This window comes from Aythya marila (assembly GCF_965140915.1).
Source record: "Aythya marila genome assembly, chromosome: Z".
Classification (NCBI taxonomy): domain Eukaryota; kingdom Metazoa; phylum Chordata; class Aves; order Anseriformes; family Anatidae; genus Aythya; species Aythya marila.
In genome coordinates, this window is record NC_139080.1 from 928,887 (window position 1) to 955,570 (window position 26,684).

The following is a 26,684-nucleotide window of genomic DNA, read 5'->3' on the forward strand; positions in this document are numbered from 1 at the left end:
AGCAAACCTGGAGGTGCGGCTGAGTGAAGGCACCCAAACCTTCAGTGATTTCAGTGCGAGTGTGCTCCTCTCATCCCTGCTCCTCTTTTCTACCTAGAGTTCCTCTGCTGCAGTGCCTTGGGCATCTGGGATGCACTTAAATGAGAGCAACAGTGGGCTTGCTCCTGAGTCACGCTGACCACACCTGAATTAAAATTATTGAGTAACATTAAGTGCCCTGGACTTCTGCTCTGGTCTTTACCAGGCTTGGCTGAGCTGGGAGAGAAGCAAAGTGGTGACTGAGCAGCTGATGGTCTTGGGCACTGGGAGCCTGGGCCGAGGACACAATGGGGTGCCAGCAGCCCTGAGCCCTGCCTGCCTGCTTGCCATGCACCTGAAGAGTGTCAGTGTGGACAGCATTCAGCAAGGACAAAATGCTTCCAGCTTCATCTGAAGTTCTTCACCAAGCCTAGGGGCTCCTCCATTGCTGCTGGGGCACATCCCACATGCACAGGAGTGCAGGGACAGCAGGGGAGGACGTGTGTGCCATGTTTCCACATCCCCAGTGCGGGCACAGTGATGCATCCGACATTGGTCCTGTGATGGACTCGTAAAGAGCAAAGAGGAACTACTGAGTGTCCTAATTGGATCCCTGCAAGAGTTACTGCATTTCCACTGATTTAGGCAATTAAAGGCACAGTCTCTGCTGCTCAAAAGCTGACATCTTCAGGTGGCTCGTAACAGAAATTAATACCGCTGCTAACGGTGCCACCTAGTCATGCTGTAAAGTAAATTAATTACTGCAACAGAACTAATAATAACAGTTCGGGCAGAATAGGAGCAATATTATGGTTTACCATCAGAGACTGTGCTGAGACTTTTGCCTCTCTGCTGCCCATGAGTGCAACCTGGCAATTGCTGACTGTAACATTTCTATTGTATAGTTTATGCTAAATATGCATATCTTAATTGCATTAGTCAAAATAATTAGCTAATATATTTTTGCATAATGACGAGGTAAGCAAATATCACCATAGCTCAGTGCTTCTTGCATGAGTAAATTTGGAAAATTAATAGACTCCCAATTTCCTAATTATCTGTCTTTTATTCCAAACTCAAACAATGAAATGCTATTGCACACTCCTGGGCATCTTGTAATTTAGTTTGCACCTTGAAAATTTTAAAGCACCTGTTTCTCTTTATTTATTTTTCTTCCCTCCCCCCCTTTGAGAAGGAAACGTGAAGAATCCTTCCTCCCCTCCCTGCGTGAGGGAATGGGGCTGCTGTTCTCAAAGGGGAGGATCATGGAGCTCACGAGCTTCCTCGTTTCCAGACAGAGCTGGGAGAAGGAACTGGGAAAAAAAAAAAAAAAAAAAAAAAAGCATCGTATATGTAAAAATATATATATTGAACTGAAAAGTATTATAAGTTAATTCTGGAGATGGGGACGATAGACAGGAAATCTATTAGACATTTAATGCCTCTGGAAGTAGATTGTTTCAGAAGTGCAAGTCTGAAGTGTTCCTAAATCACCAGCAAATCCCCCCAAATCCCGAGACTGTTCCAGACAAGGGGCATTTTGTCAATAACAATTTTGGGTGTCTCTAATTCACCGATGTTGATGTGCCTCCAGCTGGTGCAGGTCCCAGCCTGTCTCCACAAACCGCTTCTCTTCTCCTTTCCCTAGGCAGGAGGAAGGTGCTGAGGCGGGGACGCGATGACGCTTGCCTTCACCCGTCCCTCCCTGGCTGATCCTTCGGCTGAGATATCGGTGTCACGGTTTGCAGCTCTGCAGAAAGCCCGAGCTGCTTTCCCATGAAGTACCGCCGAGTCGCAGAGTGCCATCCTGGGGCTCAGCACCGCCGCTCCAGCTGCAGCAGCTCAGAAACGGCGCGAACTTCTGTATTAACATGCAAACGACGGCATTATGGAATGGGTCTGGATGTAAAGCTTGTAAATTAATAAACACAGATCATTAAAAAAAAAACCCTGCTGGAACGGCTAAGCATTCCCTCTCTTTAACCTGTAGACAGCATGTAAGTGGAGAACTGGGAGCATCTCTAAGTACAAATAAAGAGCACACATCTGCAGACCTGATTTTCCTGGAACTTTTTCATCATCTGGTCTGGAAGCCGACGGCTGCAGACACACAGAGGCATGCTCCGTGCCCAGCAGGGGCCTGCAGGAGCCGCATGAAGTCAAAAGGCAGGTTATTCCTCACTCCCAAGGAAGAAAGAGATTTTTTTCCCCGTTTTTTTTTTTTTTTTTTTTTTTTAGCAACAGATTTTTTTTAGCTAAACCGCTTGATCTTGGCCAAGGTGCCTTGTGTGAGCTGTGCACCTTGCTGCCCTGCCTCTGCAGCTCCCCCTCTGCGCTGCCTGCACCCTCAGACCCATGGGTGCGTTCTCTGAACACCCACCCTGCCTGGGGGGGAACCCGTGGGTGGCTTTTTCTTGGACTCTAGAGGCTGGCAGTTCAGCTGGGAATGGAAATAGGCAGGCTGCTGAGCTCGAGGTGTTTTCCCCGGCCAGGCTCAGGAGATGGCAAAGCCCGTGTGTGGGCATCATTGGTGCGGACAGAAAGCTGAGGGACGAGGTGCCAAAATGCCTGTGGATGTCCCCAGATGGGCTCAGCCTGACACAGAGGCACCCAGTGAGGGTGCTGAGGGCAGCAGAGCCCATTTGGGGGGGTGCACGGCCAGCACCAAGCAGCAGCACAGGGCACAGGGCTGTGGGTTTCTGCTGGGTTCCTGCTGCTGCTCAGAGGCACGGTGTTCGCTGTCCTCCCTGCTTGCTGGGGAAGGGTTTCACTCTCAAATCACATCTGGGAAGCTGGAAACAATCTGTAAATATCCATGAGCAGGATCATACTTGTATGCCGTTGCTATTGCTGCATTATTAGAGAGCACTTTAATCAAATCACTACAAGCCTTGTTGCCCACCTCTTCCTACACTGTAGTTGTAAGGATACTCCGAGAATAATAATAATATTGTGAAACCTCCTTGGAAAACAAAAGCCCTTCACCTAGCAGCAGCAAGGTTGCTGAGCCACTTCTTGGCTTCACACGGACACCCGGCCCTTCCCAGGAAGGCTGAAGCAGGCTTTGGGGCAGCTCGTACAACCTGAGCACAGCCCCAGGGAGGTGAAGGAGCTGTGCTGTGCCTCTGCTCCTCCTGGGGCTCTCCACGGGTGCACGAGGAGCCTCGTGCCCTCCTTCTCGCCTTGTGCAAATGCTGGCAGCTCCCCGCGCGCACACCGCGGCAGCGAGCGTGGCGGCTTTAACCTGTGTTTGGCGTATCACTGTCAGTAACTGTCTCGTGAAACTTCTGCAATATAAATGAACCAGCTGGTATTAGAAGAAGTGTGAAGATCTTTTTTTTTCTTCTTTCTTTTTTTTTTTTTTTTTTTCTCTGCCGGGAGGGGGAAGGGACGGGGAGTGGGTGTGCTGCAAGGTTTGCCGCACGGAGCTGCGAGATTGGGCGGCTGCCGGTGTGCTTTTAGTAGGAGCCGGGCTGTGATCATAATTTCTTTGCTCTGCCAGGTTTCGTGAGGAACAAGCCTGAGGAGCAGCTCTGCGAGAGCGCTGGTGCCTTTACGCAGGGGCTGAATGCAGCACCCAGCTACCCATGGCGCTGGGCACCTTCAGCAGCACCCGGTGCCGAGCCCAGGGCCCAGCCACCCTCCTGGCACCGCCACGAGCATCCCACACATTTTTCCCCCAGCGGGGCCGTCCCTGATTTAGAGCCAGCTGCTAGGTTTTTTCTCAGGGTTGAAAATTGTACTGTCAGCAATATCGCAGAAGTGATTTCTTTATCAAAGGTCATTACCAATTATTTTGTAAAGAACTGACGCTTCGGTAATTACCTGATTTTATCTTTTTTTTTATGTAGGTCATTTATATTTCATTATTGTCATGTTATGGCCTATCTGCTTGCAGAGAGGCATATATTAAAACCAGCAACTTCGCCTTAGTGTCAGAATTATTGCCCTATATTTCATTTGCCATTTTATCTACTGTTCTGGAGAAGATCATAGCTTGTTAGTTAAAGTGTTATATAAACTAACACGGAGACACACACATATGCACAATCCCCTCCTAGCCGTTCCGCTCTCTCTTTCCACCCTATAGAGAGTGCAGGGAAGGATTTCCTACCCATTTATTTTTAATCACAGTGGGCAAGAGGAACCTGACTACACCTGCGAGGGGATGCTGCCCCTGGCGTGTCTGCCCTGCCCTCTGAGAGCCAGGGGAAGGTGATCTCTGGGGGTGCCTCAGTGGGGGACACACGGAGGCTGGGCAGAAGCAAGAGCCCTGCACAGGTGCCCGGGGTGCTGGGCAGGACACATAGCAGCAGAGGACATAGCAGCTTCCAGAGGAAGATGTCCTGGTGTCACTGTTGTCACCGAGAAACTCTCCACCTACACACAGGATACCAAGTTTCTTTCTGTGTGCCTGCGTTTGTGCAGGCACGTTGTGGTATAAGCATTGTTGTTTTTTGATAAAATGTCCCAGCGGGTGCGCAGACGAGTAAGGAAATAGCTCCGTACACAGATGAATTTATAGTCCCAGCTGGGAACCATCAGCTACGAACAACACCAACAAACCCCCAAAAAAAACCCCACCAAAACCCCAAATCTAGAGGAAGACGGCAATATTTAGAGCAATCTGTTCTTTCCCCAGCATTTGGGTTATTATTAACCACCGCTACTCTTTATTTCTCGTGGTGTCTTGCTGCTCAGCACTCCCCTGAAGCAATTCCTGGGGCTGGCAGCGCCCGCAGAGCCCGCGTCTGGCGGCAGGAGGAAAACCAGGAGAGGTCTGGGACATCTCCCCTCACCCTCAGCCCAGGAGGAACGTGACCCATGGGGACCCGTGACCATTGGGTGGCTTTGCCAGCTTGAGCAGATGCCGATTGCGTTGATGGGGGGCTGATTTTGGGGCTGTTCCCCTCCTTCCCTCCCATGGAAGCTGGGCAAAAAGAGTGGGGGCAAATGGAGAGGGAGCAGGGCAAGGAGTCACAGCCCCGCTGCTGGGGCAGCCCCACCAGGAGGAGCCAAGGATGTGGTGTTGTAGGGCGTCAGGATGGTTATTGCAGAACTCTATTTAATGTATTAAATCCATCCTTGCTAAATCCTGGAGGGCTTCGAGATGACTGTGCTGTTTCTCATCAGGTTTTACAGCCTATCGTGACTGTCTCCTCCACACATGCAGCAGGGAGTGAGAACGGGGAAGCGATTCTGCAAACTCATAGTCCGTTCAGTTCATGCTCTCCATTCTTGTGCTTTCTTTAGACCAGATTATAACACAAATGCAGGTTTTTCATGGGCTAAAAAGAAGAAAGCAGCCCCCCCCATCCCACCATCTTCTTTGCCTGTTCGCAGCACCCTGTGGGTCGGTGCCAGCAGGGAGCGGGCGGCTGTCGGTCCTCATCCGAGGCACCAGTTCAGGGTGCTGGTGGGCATTGCGCTGTAAGAACAGGGCTTCAGTGCCACCCAGCAGCTTGGGAGGGTGGTGGCAGCGAGGGGACAGCAGGAGGGACAGGCTCTGAGCCGTGGTGGGAGAGGCAGCGAGCCTCGGGGAGCAGCTCGTGACTGCAGCTCATGGCAAATCAAAGCACAACGCTGCTGGTAAGCTCGGTCTGTAACGGGGCTGTCATGTTATCATTTATGTTTCCCCATCGCCGTAAGAGTATTTTAATAATCTACATAGCATTTAATTATGATTCAGTTACCTGACATAAGTAATTTCGGTGCCCTTTAATGTAACAAACCTCTGGTGTGAAATACCTGAGCAGTCAGCCCCGGCAGGTGGTTGGTGTTATTCTGCCAACCCCGAGTGCTGCCGTGGGGGGAGCCTGAGCTGCACAGCGGGGTGGGGAGCCAGGGGTCCCATCCCAGGCTTGTGGGGCCACACAGAGCTGGAAGGGTTTGTGGGGCTTTTGGCATCGCCGTGCTCCGGCTGCAGTGCCTGGCCTGCAGGCTGCGGGGCAGCGATGCCCCCGAGCTAATGAGGAGAAATCACGATTTATTTCCTTAAACACGGGAGCACCCCGAGGAGGAGCACGCCTGGGACCAGCGCTGGGTGCATAGAGCCATCAAGGAGCTGTCAGAGAGCGATGTTCCTGCCTGACCTCACCCTTCCTCCGTCTGGAAGCGAGGCAGGAACACTTAGGAGAGCTGGAAAATGTATGTAATCGCTGCCTCTTGCCAGATGTGTGAATAAAACCAGATGTGTCAGATAGGCTAAGAACAACTGCATGTCAGCTCACCCCGGGGCTGGGGAAAGCCGCCCCTGTTTGATGGTGGAGGGGAAGGGCCGGCCCCGACACTGCTTCCTGACCCGCTTAGAAAAATAGCCACGGAGGGCTTGCGGGGGGCTATAAATCAGCAGCCCCGAGCGCAGCACGTGGGGCGCTCCGTTAAAAAAATAACACGGGGAAATAAACGGTGACCTGACATATGCCAAAAGGAGTTACGGCAGCACGGCTGCAGATGATAGATGCTGCGGGTGTGAACAGAAGATGTGAGACACGAGACCGTCTCCGGGAAAGGTGGCAACAGCTCCCGAGTCAGGCGAGACAGAGGAGAGACCCGGGGAAGGCAGGAGGGGGGTGCAGAAGCCGGGTCTGGCTGTCAGCGGGGTCGGGAGCATTCCTGGGCGTGCAGATGAATTTCAGCTCTGTTAGCCAACCTTCACGTCTTGGTCCTGTGCCATGCCCACCTAGCGGAAAGGTTTGAAGGGCCAGAAGGAAGAGTTTGCTTCTATATGTACTAAAAGAGCTGATGGCAAGCAGTGCGTTCGTGTTGCCCATCAGTGTCTATTGCAAATAATTCTTAGGTTCTGCTTTTTTCTTGTGCCCTCCTGACGGCTGACGGGGGATGCTCGCAGATTGGGGCAGAGCTTTGTCGCAGTCCAGCTGGGTTTAGCTCAGCTTTGTGGTGGCGTTAATCATGGGAAAGAAGTTCATGCAGCTTGTGGTTTGCTTGAAAGGCTAGGAAAAAAGTGAGCTGCGGGTGGAAGCGAAGCAAAGGCCCTGATTTCTGAAGGCCGAGGTGTGAGCATGTGTCTAACATGTGCACAGAGACACACACGTCTGCATTTAGACGTAACAAGATTTACATAAATCACACCTAAAACGAGAAGACACAGGTAGATAGCCACCCATGCCTACGGCCACCTAAGTTTAAGCTGGGCTGCAATTAAATCATCTGGCAAACTTTTTAAATTAAATAGTAATTTCCTTACAAATGGAGCCCTTGTTAGATAACTTCATGGAGGAATTTACAGAGTTTAATTAAAGAAGCAGCTCTGCCTTGTCCTCCAAGTACTTCGAAATAAAGCAAATAGTTTTAAAATATTACACTCAATTATACTTATAAATCTTGCACAGGTAATGAACATATTCTTTAGATTGCAGAAAGAGCCGGACACTTATCTTACTCTTTAAGATAAAATACCACATCCATATAATGCATTGCTAAGCTTTCCTTTTACCATACAAGTTGCCCAGAATCCCATTTTCTATTAAATAATAATCATTGTAATTAATAGACTAGTTATTTTATCTCCCTAATCTGGTTCCAGTAATTTATCAAAGGTATGTAAATGAACACACACACACAAAAAATAAATTAAAGAAAAGAAAGCGGTTCATTATTATTTTCTAAAGGGTACATGTCTCTTGCTGAAGCATGTAAAATGTAATTCTCTTGAACTTAATAAGATACTTGACTTCGTGTAATGCTCAGAAAGGAAACCCATTCAATACTTTACTTTTTTATGTCACACTCAATTTGTTTTCCTTGCAATCCCCTTGCGGTTCAGACTTGCTAATGGGCTGTTTCTCCGCACGCACTGCTTCTGACCACGTCTGATGCCCCGATGCAGGGACGTGGTTATGGCCCGGCTGTGACCGGGGCTCTGGACACCGCTGCCCCTCGCCCTCTGGGCAGCACACACGGGGCCCTACGTGCCCCGGGGGGCTTCTGCCTGACAGCGACTGCATGTGTCTCATTTCCAAGCCATTAATTCAAAAAAAAGGGAAAAAAAAGGCAAACATTCAAAGGGTATTATGTCGCTGCTGACAGAGGCAGTGTGGGTACCCAGATGAAAGGGATCTGATTAATGATAGCACCTGAGATAAGTGGCACTTTAACCAACTTTAACTGTTGATGTATGATGACATAATGTCCCCTCCAATTAATGACAAGGATATAAAACACCTGTATTTAGCAGAGCAGATGTTGCTTTTATGGTTAAATGCACAGAGAAATTGACTTCCAAAGGACCAACGCTAACTTCTCAATTATTTGTTTCTCTATTTGTTGCACCGCGTTACGATCAGGAATGAAATGTGGCCCCGCTTGCGAGGAAGTAAGGATCCGTGCTGTTCCCCAGCAGCATTTACAGGTCATCTCAGCCTGGCTGCTGAACGGCGCTGTCTGTGCAGTGAGGTATCACCCGTGGCATCTCTGCCAGAGGGTCTCAAAGCGACTTCGGAACTGCACTGGAGTTTTGAGGCATTGCAGCCCCATCTGAACCAGACACAACAGCATTGTGCAGACTTTCTGGAGTATCTTCTTCATATTTCTTTGTCCACAAAGGGAGAACCAGCTCTGAATCCAGCTGACATCTCCACTTCAGATTTCTGCTCTGACCCTAAGGGAGCCAACTTAGTCAATCATATGCTCATGTCTTTCTTACGCAATTCAGTTGCTGTTTTTGTTTGTTTGTTTGCTTGTTTTCTCAGAAAAGCCAAAACAACAAACAAACCAAACACACTCATTAAAAAAATTTCCACCACGGGCAAATAAGGACAAGGGACAATTTCTCCGTGGGATGATGAAAGGATCCTACCTTCCCCCCCTTTGGCTTTGCAAGGATTTTTGAAGTGTTTTCCTCACTTTCACCACACAAACCAAGAGAAGGTGTTGCATTTCTCCATTGCTTTTCATCTGAGAGAAGATTCCACAAATACCAGTCATCAGCATGCCACCCCAGCCCGGGGTGACAAGACCTGGGTGGGAGCAGAGACAGCCTGGGTGGGGGTGTGGGGTGCGGAGGCACTGCGGGGAGAGGCATGCAGAAATTATCATTCCCCTCTGCCTCCTGCACTAATGAGGAGCTCACACTTCCCAGGACTGCCTTCTCTGTGTCTCCTGAGGTTTAAAATACAGTAGCTGCATATGGGCTCTATGGAGGGTTTATTTATAGAGTGGCAGTGTTTCCAGCTCTTCCAAGATTACTGCAAGCCTTCCAGTATTAGGCACTGCTCTTAAAGTCCCCGCTTCTGCACTCCTGGCATCTCACGAGGCTCGAAGATTTCAGCAGGTAGACGAGAAGTGCCTAAGCCTCAGGGGAATTGACAAATACTGCAAAACATTTCCTTGAAGTAAAAAGCCTGCGAACAGCCCTTCCTTCCTTCCCTCCTCCACAGATGAGAGGTGGAGAACCGTCGACCAAAGAAGCAACTCCTGGCTTTTCTATCAGCCCTGAGCTTCGTGTGGCTGTGATTTTAGTGCCTGTGATTAGCAATGCCAGGCTCTATTTTTATTTATTTTATTTTATTTTATTTTATTTTATTTTATTTTATTTTATTTTATTTTATTTTATTTTATTTTATTTTATTTTATTTTATTTTATTTATTTGTAGCTGTTAACACCTTGAACATGTCTGTATGTGTCAGGAGCCCTTGGCACACTAAAACACCCCCAAAGAGATGTTGTCCCAGGACAGCAGAAGAGCATCAGTGCACTTGATGACACATCTCATTAGCAGGCCACTTAACTACTCACTTCACTCCTCAAGTTGCTGCACTTCCCTGAGAGTGAAATGGGACGAAAAGTTCAGCAAAGAAACAGGAGAAGAAGGAGGCCAAATTGGGGAGAAGCCATTTTACAAGTGCATTGTCTGAAACCTTGCAATTTGGGGTAGCCACGTACAATTACAGAAGATCTCATGAGAGTTGATTCTCACCACACAAAATAAAGGCCGTGGGTTGCTGCCTCTTGTTTTATTGCCACCGTGATGCAAGTGAGCCTGGAGGAGATAGAGAAAGGCATGACACAAACACCCAAATCTGCTGCTAAATTTCCAAAAATCCAATGTAAATGAGAAAGAATCAAAAACACTCCTGCAAGAGGAAGAGGGAGTTCATTCAGGAGTGCCTCATCCTGGTGCCAACAGAAAGCCACCCTGTTGTCCAAGATCTGGGGCTGTGCTGGCCACAAACATTAAATCTATATTGTGGAAAAACTGACTACAGCACTTAACAGGGCTGCCGTGACCTGTATGGGATTCCTATAACTGATCCCAGTTTTACAACCGCCTGTTTGTTTTTACCACTGAGGGCAGAATCTTTGTATCTGAAGTCAGCCGTGGCAGCAGGATCTTGGGCTGTAGGTCTGAGGGTAGGAACCATCTCCTTCTCTGGCGTGTGGCAGTTGGTATGAAGATAATGACAGAAAGTCAATATTTTATTGGCTTGCTGTAAAACAGCTGGCTTTACTTCTGCATCTAGAATATCAGGATTATTGGGGATATTCTGTTTGCATGTGACCTTTTTGCTTTTATCTGACTCATTTTTTTAAGTATCAGGTCAGGGTCTGGTGAAAGACTTGACATTAAAGAAAAGGAGGTGATGTGGTGCTCCAGGGTGACTTTCTGTGTGTGAGGAACAGACCAGGACCACGTCCAGCAACAATACAGGGAAAAGGAGATCCTTCTTGTTTTTTAAAGGCAGCGTGCTTGAACGCAGCACTTACACACCCGAGACATTTCTGTAAATGTTTATTGGCCAAATAAAGTCTTCAGAACTGCTTGCATTTCCTTGGGAAACTTTGAGTGCTCTGTGCTGTCTGCCCCCAGTTTTTCCACACCAGTGAATCGCTCCCCCTGATATCCTGGATTTCGCTGGCACTTCTTTTGCCCCGTTAGCCTTATTCTGTATTTAGAAATTAACTAGTGAAAGTAAAGTTCCTCTCCCCAGCACCTCTCCCCAGCAGGTGACAGGTAATTCATTATTCACCTCGCTTTTCCCACCTTCCTGCCAGGCTGGACTGGGCCCGGTGCAACCCTGCAGGAGCTACCCTGGGGGGCAGACACCTCCTCCTTGCTGTCACAAGGCATCTCGTCGTGGCTCGGAGAAGAAGGCATGAAAGGAAAGCAACATTCAAGCTCATAAAGAAGGAACGCAAGATCACGTCCAATTATCACAGCTTTCCTAAAGATTCTCAAATATTGCTTCCCTAAGTCAGTCTGAGACAGAGCATCGCATTCATTTTGCCCTCCTGAGATTAGCGAAGAAGTTCAAGTTTCTGTTCTAGATAAATAAGATTTCCTTAAAGCAGTTTAACAGCTGCAACAAAAAAAAAAAAAAAAAAAAAAAAAAAAAAAAAAAAAGGAAAGAAAAAGTGAAGACATCCATTTTCTGCAATCAGTCGTACAGTGGCAGGTGCAAGTCAAGGGGCATGGCCTTTAGCAGGACCCAAGGGTTGGCCAGAGCATTGCCAATTAATCATCCAGTAAAATGCACTTGACAGCTTGGAGAAGTCTCCAATTCTTTTTCTCATGATTGCATTGCTAATTTGGTCTTTAAACTTACTACGAACAGGCACGACTTAAAGAAAAGCTGTCATGTTTTCTAAAATAATTTTTATTTTTTTTAAGGGGAAGCTTCTCTAAGTTGGTTCAGTCAGCCAGTGCTTGCAAACTGCTAATGTAGCTCAGCGAGAAAGCATTTGAAAAAGTTATTTTGCCAGTGATGGGTATTCTCCATGGTGTTATTCTATATGAGCTAACAAACGTTTTCTTTTATGCATGATGTCAGCCCCTCTTTTATTTCATCCACCTGTTTCATCGTAGGCTAGGCTGGCGAGAGCTGGTGCCTGAAGGCACAGTCTTGGTGCCAAAGCCCGTGCAGAAAGGGCACATCGGCATGCCCTGCTGTCTCAGGGAGGTGCAAGAATGGGGCTGAACGCGGAAATCACTCTGCCCCAAAAGCCTCTTTTTTCCACAGGCTGAACGTTGAGGCAGTCCCAAAGGCTCAGCAGCCTGTGCTGATCACTGATTGCCACGCAGGAGGTTGTGCCCCAGTATTGCTCTTCCAGCGCAGAATGACTTGGGCATCGCTCTTCAGCTTGCTGCCATCCCCACCATACTCCCTCACCCCTACAGGGCCCCATCCATTCCTGCATTGGATAAAGTTAATATTCACTGCAGGTCAAGGAGAGGGGCCATCCAGAGCATTTACACATCCAACAGAGTGACTTAGCTTCTGAAGAGATCAGTGACAGGAGTCTCAGAGCCAGGAGACGAGCTCCAACGCATCTGACTGCTACAGACTGAATGGATGCAGCAGTGCAGCTTGTGCCCCTTTAAAACTCATAAATAATAAAAAGGCGATAGCCATTTCTGTATTAGAGTTGTCATCATTATACTCGAAGTGAAGAGGGTGATGGAGAATATACAGTTTAGGAGGAAGATCAAGATGATGCTCCCACGTGGGAGTAGAGGAGGGGACCGGAGTTATCGTGGGGTGCTCCTGGCTACTGAGGCTCAGCTCACACCCCAGCGAGTGCTCGTCCCTCTGTGTGTGAGTGCTGGAGGCGTAAAGGAGGCAGAAAGCTGTCCCCAGCCTCCTCTGCACCATCTGCCCCGTGGCTGGGTGCACTGGTGCACATTGCCTCTCAGAAATGTGATGTGTGTTTGTGTGTATCTGTGTGTGCACGTGTGTGTGTGCATGCGTGTGGTTGTGTTGGTGCCCATGTGCACGCAGTACTCCACACCCAAACCATTCCATCATATTGTGGGAAAAACACCTAAAGCAAAGACATGACCTTGTGCTTCACAGCATTGAGAGAACAGCACAAGAGTAGCTTTTTAGTGCGTTTTCCTATTTTCTCAAAATAGTCAACTCGTTTGTTTGATGCCAACATCTCATAGACCTGAACAGCTCACTGGGGGATTTGGGCATGAGTTGGCACGTGTTACTTCCAGTTTATGTAAGGTCTTACTGCAGTTTCTATTTTTAACCACGTTAATAAAAAGGATTGTTCATCATTATACCAGCTTAGCAGACACAAATCACATGCCTAGGCAAATCTTAAGGGGAAGTAAGGTGATTCATTCCATTAATCCTCTGCTGCACAAAGTCACAGTAAATCCTGGTTCTAATAAGTGGGTTGAAGGCTAAGACCTTAGGGTTCCTCTGTCTAGCGTTGGCTCTACATGCTTTGGGGATGTCAGATTTTCATTTCTAATACACATTATTTTTTTCTTTATAATGAAAGAAATACAAAAAAGAGAGCAGCAGAAACAGGGCCCTCTATCAACACAGAAGACTGATGTTAAATCAGTAACAGACAAAATTAATAATGGGCAGTCTAAATAAGCATTGAAAAGTTTGAAAGCTTTTTTTTTTTTTTTTTTTTTAATTATAAAAATAAACATGAAAAATGTTTTGTCCTAGAAACTGAGCCAGCAGTGTATTATCTCAGCAGGCTGCAGCTGGACAGCAAATGACACGAGATTGTAGTTTGGTTCCTCTACTTCAAGCGCAACGCTATAGAGCCAAGTACATGCAGAAGCTGTGCTGGCAGTGTGAGGAGAGGAAATGCAAGTGTACGTGAAGTTAGCGGGGTTACTCGGGTGCAAAGCGGTGAATCAGACATTTTCCTGTAAACAGCCAGGCAGTGCCATTTGCACAAACACAACTACTGTCAAAGGCAGAGAAATTTTTTGATCTGAATGAATTCAGAAATATATGTTCTCCTTTCCATTGGCACCCACTCTGTCTTGATGTATTTATGGTCTCTCTTTCCTAAAAAACATATGCTCTTCAATGAAAAAGGCAGATGTAGTGGATTGCAAGGAAAATAAAAGTTCTTGAAATATGCTGAGGATGTCAAAGCCAGGAGGAGCTGTTAATATTTACTTTGGCGTCAATTCGCATCAGTGCTTAGGTAACTTGAGTGTTGTCTCAAAGAGAATGTTGGAGTACATGCTAATGTAAAGCAAGAGACGTAATTTATCTTAAAGGTCTCTTGTAAATCCCCCCACTCATTCCTTCAATCAAAATTTAAAAATAAATAAATAAAAAATCACCAAGACTTAACCCACTCAACCGCCTGTCTGTTACTGTAGCATTAAGCATCTTATATTCACAATTAATCCAATAAAGCACGGAAATTCGGAGTTAAGTGTGACACCCTGTCTTTAAATCAGACTGCTGCAATAATAAAGAGGTGCAATTAGGTAAGCGGAGGCCTGAAGGTCCCTTTGGAGCTGAGCGCCAGGCTCTGCCCAGCCTGCTACCAGGATCCCAGCTCCTCGCATCCCCTGGCTGTTGGGCCCCAGCCCAGCAATGATTTGCATTGGTTTTGAGTCAGGATTAGATTAGGATTACAGTTCTCAACCTCTAAAAAGAAAAAAAGAAAAAAAAAAGTGGTGGTGGGAGGGGAGGATGAAATCTGGGATTAACAGCTCTGGGCAACAGTCTAGCGAAATCTGTTGGTCACTCAAAGATCTTGAACTTTAGGGTAATACAGAGATTTGGTAAAATTAGGAGTTTGAAAGGCTGCTTGTAGCAGTCTGCGTCAGGCGTATGGCTGAAGCTGTCTTAATCTCTGAGATATCCAAGTCCATGTGAGGAGCTGGAAGATGTCACTAGGCCCTTTTGCTGTAGAAATACACAGTTTTGAATGTGAAGAAATAACAAACAGCAATACTTGTGTGGAAATAACGAAAAGTGGTGCTGCTGTTCAGAAAAGCGCACCCTTACTGTCCTTCTCTTGCAGTCAGTGTGCCCGAAGATGCCAAAAATTATTAGTAAAAGCCATGGAGTCTTGTGTTACAGGTGATCCCAAGCCACAAACTAAAATGCAGTTAGGTATTATTTCCAGTTTCTAATAACTTCTCATGCAAACGCTACACTTTCGCTCAGGCTGATAGTCAGGAAGCACCTTGTGGCTGCTGCAGAGATTATGATAACACTCCAACCTGTTTTAAAATCGAGGGAAAGTGTCATTATCAAAATGTCACTCTGGCATGCATGCTGGCTGCTTTCATGTCTTCGTGCTGCCTTTAATAACAGGAAAAATACATTCGATGCATAGGGATAGTCTTCCCTGTCTGTTTCCACCCACTTTTTTGAGCTCGTGCATGGTGGATGGGCTCCTTCGCTGGGCACGACTGCTCCGAAACCCACGTGCAGTTACAGCATCCTACTTTCGGCCAACTGACCATCATCTAAGCACGGAAACCCCCGTCTGCCTCATTGCCTCTGATAGGAAACGTAACATATTGCCCGATTCAACACAGCGATAATGCAATAATGATAAATAATACAATTACACTCCTCTTGTCTTACTACCGAGGTTCAAAGAAAAGGGGAATTTTGCCAATATCGCTTGGCTGGGAAATGAAGCAGAGAGTGTTAATAGCAGAATCATTAATGAATCATTGTTCTCTGTGCAAACTCAGAAGTGACTGGTCCTGTACGGTAATGTCACGGGAACGGGCCCAAGGCAGGTACGGTTGCAGACATATCGCTGGGTGTCTAACTCCTCCAGGCAGCAAGCAGGCGTGGTGGGGAGCGTGGCTGCATTCCTGCTCGGGGAACACAGATGGATGGCATCAGAGCCATGCATCTTTATTAGCAGCCGTGGTGCAGCATCTGGAAACGGAGCGGGAAGGTCTCGGTAATTACTGTGCAGAACCTGTCCCCGGGACAGGTGTATTGTTCCAGGGTGTTTCCACGGCTTGTTCGAGGCTTCCCGAGATTGATGGAAATCATTACACTTTTGTGTAGTCAGCAGCCCGGTGCTGATGCCACATGATCTGGTTTGTATGTTCTTCAGGGGGAATGCAGACCAGAAATCATGGAAAAACAAGGGTACTGCTTTGTAAACCTATCGCTTACAGTAAATGCGGGGTGGTGGAGGCAGATTTTATATTTTATAACAACCTTTAAGACTTCCTATATAAGGACATGAAGGAAAGTTAACCAGAATTAATAAAAGGTGTGAATTTGTAACGAGTTAGTTAAATTAAGGCATTGTAGAAACATGTGGATTTGGAATTACAGTGCCCTTAATCTGATGTAGCTTGCTTTTCTGGAAAGTGAAGTGGGTTAGACTGAATTAAGGCAAATTTAATTCTAATTAGGGTGTGGTCAGATACTCATCTAGCAAGAGCTGTGGTTTGAGATATTGCCACTTACTAAGAACACATTCCCACACAGTTTTAATTCCTAAATTAAAACTACTCGGACATTGCCAAGCTGTGGCATTGCAACTGCTTTTGACCATGTGTCCTTACTCCTAAAAGTGAGGTATTAATACAATTTACTAATTAATATTAATATGCCTTGATTAATTGGCAGAGCCAAAAGGCAGAGGATGGAACAAGGGGTCATGAGTGGCTGTGGGGCAGGAAGGGGGCCCTGGCATGCAGGTGGGACCGCAGGGTCAGGCAGCCCAGGGGATTTCTTTTGCAGGCTAATAGATGTGTCTCTGTTTTGAAATCAAGCTAGCAAGGAACAGGCAAATTTCTTCACTTCAAAAGTTCATATTTATACCTTAAAAGTTGTCTGACAGAGCAGTGAGTGCCGTGGGGTGGGTATGGAAATCAGAAGGGAACAGGGGAGAGTGAAGGGGAGCATGTGTGAGCACTGACGTCAAGAAATGTGAACGATTTGGAGGGCCAAATCCGTCTGGTTGGGACCGATCTCCTGGGTCCCAGCAGAGCTCCAGTCGAGGAGGAGTAACGCAGGCTTCACAGGGAAGAACAACGTAAACTGGGGATCTATTCCAGAGCTGGATTCACAGCTTTTACTTTGCTTCCTTGGAACAAAGGGTTCCATGAAAATTCTGTGCTGGCGTTCTCACTTCCAGGAGGGCGCCAGTGATTTTACTAGCTTTTTTCTAGCTTTTCTTTTTTTTTTTTAAAGTAAGTTACATACAAACTTATTCAGCTCTGGCCATGCATATTACCAAATGCTAACAATTAATAGCAATTACTGCTATTTATTTATTTTTTAATTGAGTTATTTCTAGGTAATACTGACACTATTGACCGATTTCAGACAAACTTCCAAACCCCGCGCGTGGGGTTGTGCCTGGGGATGGCGGGGTGCCTGCCCGCGCGGCGTGCTTCGGGCTCCTAATGAAAACATATTGCTGTAGTCAGCCAGTTACTGCCGTGTGAGCAGACGGAAGGCTAATAAGGACATTATGGGGGAAAACATATATGAGTCAGGAAGACGCATTCTTTTCCCAACATATAAGCATCCCAGAATGATGAAGATGTCTGCCATTCCCCGATAACTACAGGCTGTGCATCAAGCGCAGTGCCGCGGACAGTAATACCATCCCCATGACTAATGCCGCAGGAATATCTAATAGAATCAGGTCCCCAAATATCCCTTTTTTACCTGCATTTTTTGTACCTCATATTTCCATCCTGTCATCCCAACATTCATTTTTCCTAATATAATTTCAAAACTTCCTGATGTGATTATATTATTCATTGTATCCTATTAGTGAAAACAAAATTACTCACATGAACCTATTAGGACATGACAGAAAACTGCTGACATGATGGAAAGTTTCGGGGGTTCTTCTGCTCGGATCCACCCAGCCATTCTTCTCCATTACCACCGGCGCTTCTGTCACGGAGCTGGGGGTGAGGATCCTGCGGGGATTTTGGCACGTCCAGGGTGGGACAGCGGGGCAGAGAGGTGGGATCAAGAGCGGGGTGGTCCCGCTGGGGCCAGCAAAGTCCTGGTGGGAGCATCAGGCCTGCTGTGCTTGAGTTGATTCAAATGATTTGAGTTGATTCAAATGAGCCTAAATTGAAATATTAACTAGGCGATGCTTGCAGTGGGAAGGTAAATGTTGTGGTGCCCGTTGGACAGACAGATTAAAGGTGACAAAGAAGGTGAGCACAGCAACACAACAACTTCTGGAAATAGCTGATTTGCCTGAAAATCACCTATGCTGGCTGAGAAACGCAAGAGAAAAAGGCATATGCTGTAACTACTTGTGACCCCTTCATTGCCAGCAATAACGGCGCCAACCTTTCTCCTTCTTATTCCTCCCCTCTGCTTTTTTTTTTTTAGGATTTCAAAGGCTGAAATCCATATTTTATTCCACAGCTAAAAGGAAATGCGCTTCTGATTACAACATTACCAAAAGGAGCATTATAGTTAGGGAAAATAGCAACCATTGTGCTTTCCTTGAAAGTTGCTTTAAAAGATTTAATTTATATTTTTGATGATGAGTGAATTTTTTTTACTTTAAAAAAAAAATTAATCAGCTGTCAGTGCTGGAAATTTTAATTCGCTATTCACTAATGTTTAATAATGCCATTATATAATAATACATTAAGAAGCAAAATAAGACTACCCACTTCATTTTGCTTTGGTCTGCCTTGAGGACTGGCACTTGAATCCCACAGATGAAAGGCTAATACTTTTATCCCTTAAACTACTCAGTCAGCCCCTGAAACTAAAGGACTTAAAGAAGAATAATTGGCTCTTTACAGAAGAAGAACAGAACAATGTGCTCTCTGCCTCTCAAGTTCTGTTTTGCATCTGTCTCCATATTCAGTTCTTTGTACAAATAAATTAAATAATACTACCTAAAGAATTAGATCTCAAAAAATGTTCTCTATTTAACACTTTGTTCAAAATTAATTTCCAGATGGCCATTCTCCTACGTCTGGCCGACAAGGTAGAGAAGGTCTTGGCCCGTGTGAACCTCGGCGGAGGATGGGGGGAGTACTGTCACTTCGTCTTTGTATGTTTTAATTGTAAAGGCATCGCAAGCTGATGTCCACAAAGAACAATGTGAGGACAGAGGAGCGTTTGCTTTGAATAGTCTAAATCTGCAGCACTCAGAGAGAGGAAGGAAGAAGGAGAAAATAGAGGCAGAATTGTATGGCCAGTCTTCATTTGTGTCCTGAGATCCATAAAGGATGCTTTCACTCGGGAGAGGACACTTGTGCTCTCCGTTTTGTCTCGGCAAGGGCAGGCTCAGGCTCCTGAGCGCTGGCTGTAACAGCACACACTCGCCAAACCTTGATCAAGGCTCAATGCCAAGAGGATTTCATCTAGTTGAAGCAAGAATTCAATGTTCACTTGAGCTGAAAACATCCCCGCGCTGTGGCCGGCACAAGGTTATGAACACTTGTGTCCTACTTAAACCTTATTTTGAGACTGTAAATGTGACATAAGTGCTCCGCAGGATGAATAACAATCTCCAGCACAAAGGTGAGATTCAGCCCAGGTTTTAGGTATGTTGTAGCTATTTTTTATTTCAGCTTCTTGTTTAAGTTGCTACATGCACTCATTGTGCATTTGCTCTTTTTGCAAGCTAACTTTCCTCCCCTTGAAGCTGCTCCCATTGCTTCTGTGTCCACAGGCATTGCAGCTCCCTCCTTATCCACCTGATGCACCTGCCAAGCACCATTGGCTTTGCCAATGAAGCTTGCAAGTTCCTTTTTTTTTGCACAGCTATTTGCAAATCCATCATGTAGATCTTGCATGCTTGGTTTGTAACTTGGCCATCAGAGCTTGTAAAATCTTTCAGCCAACAAATATGCACACATGTGCAGTAACCTTGATTTAGGATTTTAATCTTAGGGATGTTTATGTAAGCAAAGACACATTGCACTTTGGTTGCCAGTGAACTTTAAACATATGTGAAAGTATAAGGGCATGTGTAACTCCAAGTGTGTGAGTAGGCTGCTGAAACTAATCACATTATGGAGTTCCCAACTGAACTCCACGATAGCAGCACCCAGTGGATTATATCTATCTTCACAAGTCATAACTGATTAAGGGTCAGATGGGGAGACAAGCTGATGTTCTTGCAGCTCGTCCTTAACTGCAGAAAAGGATACAAGGCTGAGAAGTCCTCACTGCTCGGGCTCAGATGGCCAGGGAGGAAAATGCGAATCTCTGCTCGGCACTCACAGTTTGTCGTCTTAATTAGGAGGGAGGATTGCTTCTTTTAACACACAGCTGAAAAAAAGCTGCATTTCTTTCTTAACAGGACACTCTCCTGGGAAATTGTTGCCTCAGGATCAAATGCCATCCCTGCCTTAAAAGACAAGAATACAACCCAAACTCCCAGGAAAAAAAAATGGTAAAAATATGTGTGATGTCTGTGCAGCTCAGCTTTGCCCAGGCACTTGACCAAAGCCTAAGGAGCTCAGCTAGGTAACAGGAGCTCCGGAGCTGCATGGTGCAGCCAATACACGTTTCTTTATAAAAACTAATACACACTTCTTGTGGCATGCTGGCTGTGTTGGCTGTAGCTGCATGGCAGAGCCCTGTGTGTGCCTACAGCTTCACGCAGGCTTGTAAGGAGAGCCTCAGCCTCCTCTGCTAAGCTGTCCCAATTTGCACAGATTTTTTAATTAACTGGGTTGAACACGGAGTCATCTCCAGCACTTCAGACTTACAGATTTGGGAAAGCATCAGCTCGTGGGGGGGTCCAACAAATATCGCTGCATTTCATGCAGCATGGAGCAGGAGAGCCTGAAGTGCAGCAAATGTCACAGGGCCTCCCCTGTGGAGCAGGAGCAGGCACTGCCCGGGGGTTCCCACTCCAGGGCAGAAGGGATCCGAGCCTGCTGCAGTGCACACTCCTGGGACCTGTTTGTGGCTTTCCAGGGTCACGCATGCTTTGGTACACATTTGCTCACTGGGGCTGGCTAAGGGGCAGAACATCTGCTTGGGGATTCCCATCAAGGTGCAGGCATGAGCCAAAACCACCAAGGCTTTGGTAGCTCTCCAGCAGAAGAAATTTAATTGTGACACCATCACCAGGAAGGCTCCAGTGCTGCTGAGGCCAGGCAGTTTTCTACCACGCCTTTTGGGATTTCTTTATGGTGCAGGGTCTCCGTTATCTTTAAGCCTGGGTGCACAGGCAGAAGGAAGCGCGGCACTTCTCCGGGAGGCATGTGTCTTTAAATTCAGCCCGCAACAAATGCAGGATTTCTTTTTGATATTCAAAAAAAGAAGTAGAAAGTCAGCTCCCAAACCCAGATTTCTAGAGGTCTAAATCTGAATTCCCTCTGCTCAAATGCTTCTGTAATACTACTTGATTTCTCCAAAGCAATCTGACGGCATGTGAAAGTTATTCTTATTTTTACCCTTCTTACCCATATGAAAAAGGAAACACAGTCCATTTGCTGTAAGCCCCTAAGCATCTGCTGATTTGTCAGTTTTATTTAGTTAAAATGGATTCACTTTTGCTGCAGAGAGGACCATTTAGACAAGCTAGCCGGAGAAAATTAGTTCTACTTTACCAACATTAACTACCCTGATTGTACATTAATTTAGATCTGCTTTGTGACATGTGATACGTCCTGGCAGAAATATTTGGGGAATTAGGCACTTTGACATTTTACAACTAGTACAGAAGGGGTAAAAGCACTGTTTGTTGGCAAAACCATTTCTGCACCTTGCGTGTGTAGGTGCTGGGGTATTCTGTGTGTGAGCTGATGTTTAAGGTTGTTTCACTGTTTTTATTTTCAGCCCTGATGAAAAGTTCAGCCCGGTAAGGCGTGCTGCATGAGGTGACCCCGCAGCCCCCGTGAGCTGCAGAAGACACCATCATAACCCACCCTGCCCGTGCAAATCTCCCCCAAGCAGGCAGGGCTGCTAGTAATGTGCCAGGTCTCTAATCCAGGAATATTTCCCGTGGAAGTGCCTTGGTGAAAGGCTTGAATCGGGGCCCAGCTGCTGCCAGGGGCAGCGGACGTGGCCCCAGCAAAAGGGAGGAGGCGTGAAGGTGTGTGCTCAGGCAGACCCAGCCTGTCGTGCTCCTCCCTCGTGGGATTTTAAACCTATTGATGAATGCATTCCCATCTTTCCTCACCCCCCTGCCCAGCTCTCCTGCGCTCTTGCTGCTGCCTGAGAGCCGTGTCTCGGGGTGCTCAGGAACCACTTGTTCTGGACCGTGTACCAGCACAAGAGCCAGTCTGCCAGCTGGGCTCCCCTCCCTGTGGGATCTGGAAAACACAGCGGTGCCGAGAGCAATACAGCTCGGGACAGCAAAGTCAGTGCTGCTCGGCTCCAGCCATCAGCTCCCAGCCTGTTTGGAGGAGCTGCTGGTGAAATTTGGGTAGTTCTGTGTCTGGGTGCGGGAGCCCAGCCTGGGAGAACAGCAGCCTGCCCCTGCTGGTGTTAATAGGGTTAATTACCTGTCCCCGCAGCTGTCCTGGGCATGGTGCTCACACGGGGACCAGGGTCAAAAGATGCTTGTTGGAATATCTATGGAGTGCCGAAGGCATGGCACATGGGACGGGGAGACACTTGGTGCAGCCATAGTGCGGTGTAACATATGTTTACATTGATTAAAGCTATGTTAATATTACTCATTAACCTCATTTTTTTCAAAAATGCATCTATTCTTATGTCAAAAGTATAGGTGTGCCCATACTGGCTTCTGCCAAACTCCTCACATGTGAGGAGTCAGATAGCACTAACCTCTCAGAGCCTCACACAACGTGTGATCCGCTGCTTTTCCCATATAAAGGAATTAAAAGGTTAACGTCTGCCAGCCAGCATTTCCCCTGACCACACTTCTCACAGCTCCTTTTTGCAGCGAGGACGAACACCACACGCCTGGCTCAGAGAAAGCCAGCACGGACTGGTAATAATGCAGGGACGTGGCAGCCCTGCTCTCAAGACCAGCTCCCGCAGATCTTTCTCCCCTTTTTCAAGCCTTTTCTCCAAACTCACGTGACCGTGAACAAAGGGCTTCAAGGGTCTGGTGAGCCGTAAGTTATTTGCAAGCAATATAAAAGTAGTGATAAACCTTTAGAAACAGCTGTAGAGCGTTTACCACATAAAACAAATAGATATAAACCGGGTACGGATTTTTTTTTCTTCTTCCCATGTATGCTTTTTAAAGCAGAAAAAGCCTGCCTAGGTAGCTGGCCTTTAAGCCTTCAATTAATTGAACAAAGATTTTAAAATTGTTCAATTGGTTTCATTAGGAAGTGTATAATAGAATAATAAAGTAAAACAAATGATATAAAGCAGACCCACTAATTAGCTCTACATGATTGATACAGCTTTGGACTAGGCATTTGATCTCAAACAAAATGCAGTTCCTTGTTAAGAGGATTTTTAATTGATGTGCAGAGAGGTATTAGATGATGTTGGAAAATAATTACTCAAAAGCTATTCATGCATTTGGCTGAACATAACAAATGAAGTTTGGGCTCTGGATCTGGCGGAGTGGACACATGCTAATTAATAACGAGAGGAACAAGCATCTTCCAGTAGTTTTTAACCCAGTGTTTACTAGGAGATTGCTTAGCAATTATGCACCATAATGAGGTTGTCATCTAAACAAAATCAACATTACTCAGATGTCATTTGAGATTGCTAAATGTTGCAGCCCATATATATATGTTCAATTCTTTTTGCAGATGGCAATATGTTATTAATCAACAAGAGCTGCTGCTAGCTATCCAGCTGCCATGAGCACCCTGGTACGAGAGGCCGGCCACGCTCCTCTCCTCGTCTCAGGCTGCAAAACAAAACGGCATCAGAGCGGCAGAAATTGGCAAATTTGTTCTGAACACCCCAAGCTTGGGTGCCTGTTCAGCAGGGAAGCAAGAAGGACCTACACACTCCTCAGTTTTAAAGATATGGGAGGTTGGGCATTGCTGAGATGCAAACTAAAAGGGAATTAGTCTCTCTTTGGACACTTATCCAAGCAACTGTAGAAGGTATCTCCTTCTTTCCAAGGCACACAGCTTCCAGATCACGTCCCCAACAAGGCACCGCGCGTGTCGGTGCCCTGGTACCACCACAGGCTGGCTCAGATGTTCAGCGTGCATTCAGCCAGCTTCTGTCAGGCCCAGGAGTGAGATTTCTTCCTTGTTGTTTTTCAATTGCTTCCAGGTTTCTACGTTTGCACACACAACTGCGTGCATATATGCATTTAGGTGCATCATGCGCTTGTGTGTGTGTGCACAAATAAAGCAGCCTTGTCAGAAAAATACAGAAACCCGAATGCGACCGTGCAGTCGTATGGCTGGCTGCGCTGGGAAACATAAGCTCCGCTATAAGCAGGAGCCTGTTGTTCGCAGGACTGATTATTTAAGACAACTGTTGTTCCTGTGCGGAATCCTGTATGCGCTGTGCAAATTACATTACTAATTTACTAGCTGGCCAAATGTTACTCTTTTGTAATGTGCCACATTCCCCGTAGCTCCAGACAAGCGCTCCGCAGCATCCCTCTCTGGCAGAGAGCTTCTCAGTTGATTTCGAGAGCGGTGCCAGAAGTCTCACTTTTCTCCTTCAAATAAATTACTCTGACACTTCGCAGCCATGGCTTTATATTTTTACTTAAATGTGTGTTTTGTGGGTGAGAGCGCGGCGTGGTTTGAACAGTTGTCAGAAGTTTTATTTTTGGAAAAAAGACAGATAGTATTTTGTGAGATAATTAAGAGTTTGTGAAGTTTCCTCAAGAAATGAAAAAGGCCCAGGCCATCATCTTCTGCTCCTATGTGCGTGTTACACTCAGTTCCTCATTTGCCACCTCCTCCTCCACTAGTTTATGAATCTGTTAATTAATGGTGTTTATTCTCCTCTCAGCCTGGCCTGAGAAATGGTTTTATGATTATATTATTAGGAAGTGATGATAACGTATGTGAGAAAAGGTATTTTTTTTGTACGTAGGCTTACCAATCGCTATGGAAACAAGCAAATATTTGCAGACCTCGGATACTGATTAATACCTACTGGTGATTCTGGCTTTTTAAAGTTACTGTCTGGATGCGAAGAATTTCTTGGGAGTATTTCTCCATGACAATTTATTTACATGTGTAGCAGCCTCATCAGAAATGACTCTGGTAATTTCAGGCTCCATCACATTGTAGCACTTTCTGAAACAGCCATTTTATCAGCCTGTGACTGAAACACAAGCACCAGGATTTTTTTTTAATTATTTTTTTCTTCTTCTTAAAAAAAAAAAAAAAAAAGGTTCGTATTTTGCTGAAAACAGTTTTATTACACAAATATTTCTCCCTGAAGGGAGGGGTGCAGATACATGCTCTGACTAACAGTGTGTCGTTATGGCAGGATTGACAAGGCTGGGCTGCCAGGAGAGCTGTTTAAGAAGATAATCTCCAGCGGAGCAGCACAAGAGTACTTTGCCAGCAGTGAGAGCCAGGCCCCTCTCCTCCGCCGGGGAGAAGAAGCAGAGCAAGGACCCCGATGCCTCGGCCCAAACCTTGAGTAAGGAGGGAGAAAGATATGAGAGGGGAAGACTGGGTTTATCTTGATCTACGAAACTTCATAGAAGTGTTACAGAACTGCCTAGAAGAAGAAACTTTCTTCTGAGCTGTTGGACATCTCTACTAGAAGAATATCCTGATGAGATGTCCTGAGGAACTGTGGTTCTGCAAGTCATAAAAGCATCACGGGATTCTCCCAGCTAGAAAGTATAAAAATAAAACATCCTAGTCAGGAAATTCTTTACTCATTTCAGTCTTTCTAGAGAATCTTAAATTCTTACTTCTTTCCCTCTGCAGGCTTTTTCAAAAGAAAATAAACATATTTGTTATTGGATTTGAATGACTTTGATTTCCACAATGCTATTGTAAATGGGATTTGAGCTCTTAAATTATTTAAATATTAAAAATACTTTGGTAGATAGACTAAATGCAGTCTCAAGTGTCCCTCTTACTGAACTATGATCTTGGCCAATAAATTACAAATCTACTTTAAATTCTTGCTCATCATAGCTGCACAGTGACTCCCATTTTCATGAAATCTTCTTTGGTTCTGCAGAAATTTATGGTTGGTAAAAAAAAATGGGGCAGCATTGCAAACTTGGCCCTGCTGCATGTGTGCCAAAGGGAGGCAGCATCACGGGGACCACTGCAGGCAGTGCAGCCACCACGCCACCACGAGCCCAGCTGCTAGCAGATGTCCACTGGTTCAAGGATGGCACCCTCTATCCTTTTGGTCCCCACATGGTGCTGAGCCGCAGGACACATCCTGCAGCCCTCCAAGAGGAGAGCTGAGCTCCGTGCGTTGCTCGATGGCACCGGGCTGACGTGCAGCTGCATCCAGGGGTGGACCACAGATGTCCGCTGTGGGTCCATGCTGGCTGGCTTCCCCCACAGCTGGACATCAGGATTACTCAGGAGCTTCTGTGCATAAACAGCCTCATTACACATTTTGGTACAAAAGCTGCCTTTGATTTTCTTGCAGCTCAACCATGGCTCACGAGCCAGAAGTTGGCCACCCACGAGCTGTTTCTCCAAGGCAGGTGGGGCTGGGAGATGCGCAGGCTGCAGCAGCGGGCAGCGAGGCAGAAGGAAATGCGAAAGGTAGAAAGTGAAGGCATGGTGATCTGCAGGGCCTTGGGGCATCGCTCTGAACATCTGCAGGCACCTCGGGCAAAATTCTGTCCCTGCTGAAGTAAATGGAAAATCTGCCGCTGACCTCGAAACGGCCAGAATTTCGTCCGGGTGTTGCCAGGCGGTGTCACGGTGTGCCTGATGGCTTTGTCCCACCACGGGCACCCTGCTGGGGCCTCCCCACCCGCAGCAGCTCACAGGGGTTAGCAGGGCTGGGGGCTGCAAGCATGGATGTAAAGGGAACAAAAACACCAGAAAGAAGGGCCAGAGGTCTGCGGTTTTCCCTGCTCTGTTGTTTAACAGGGATTT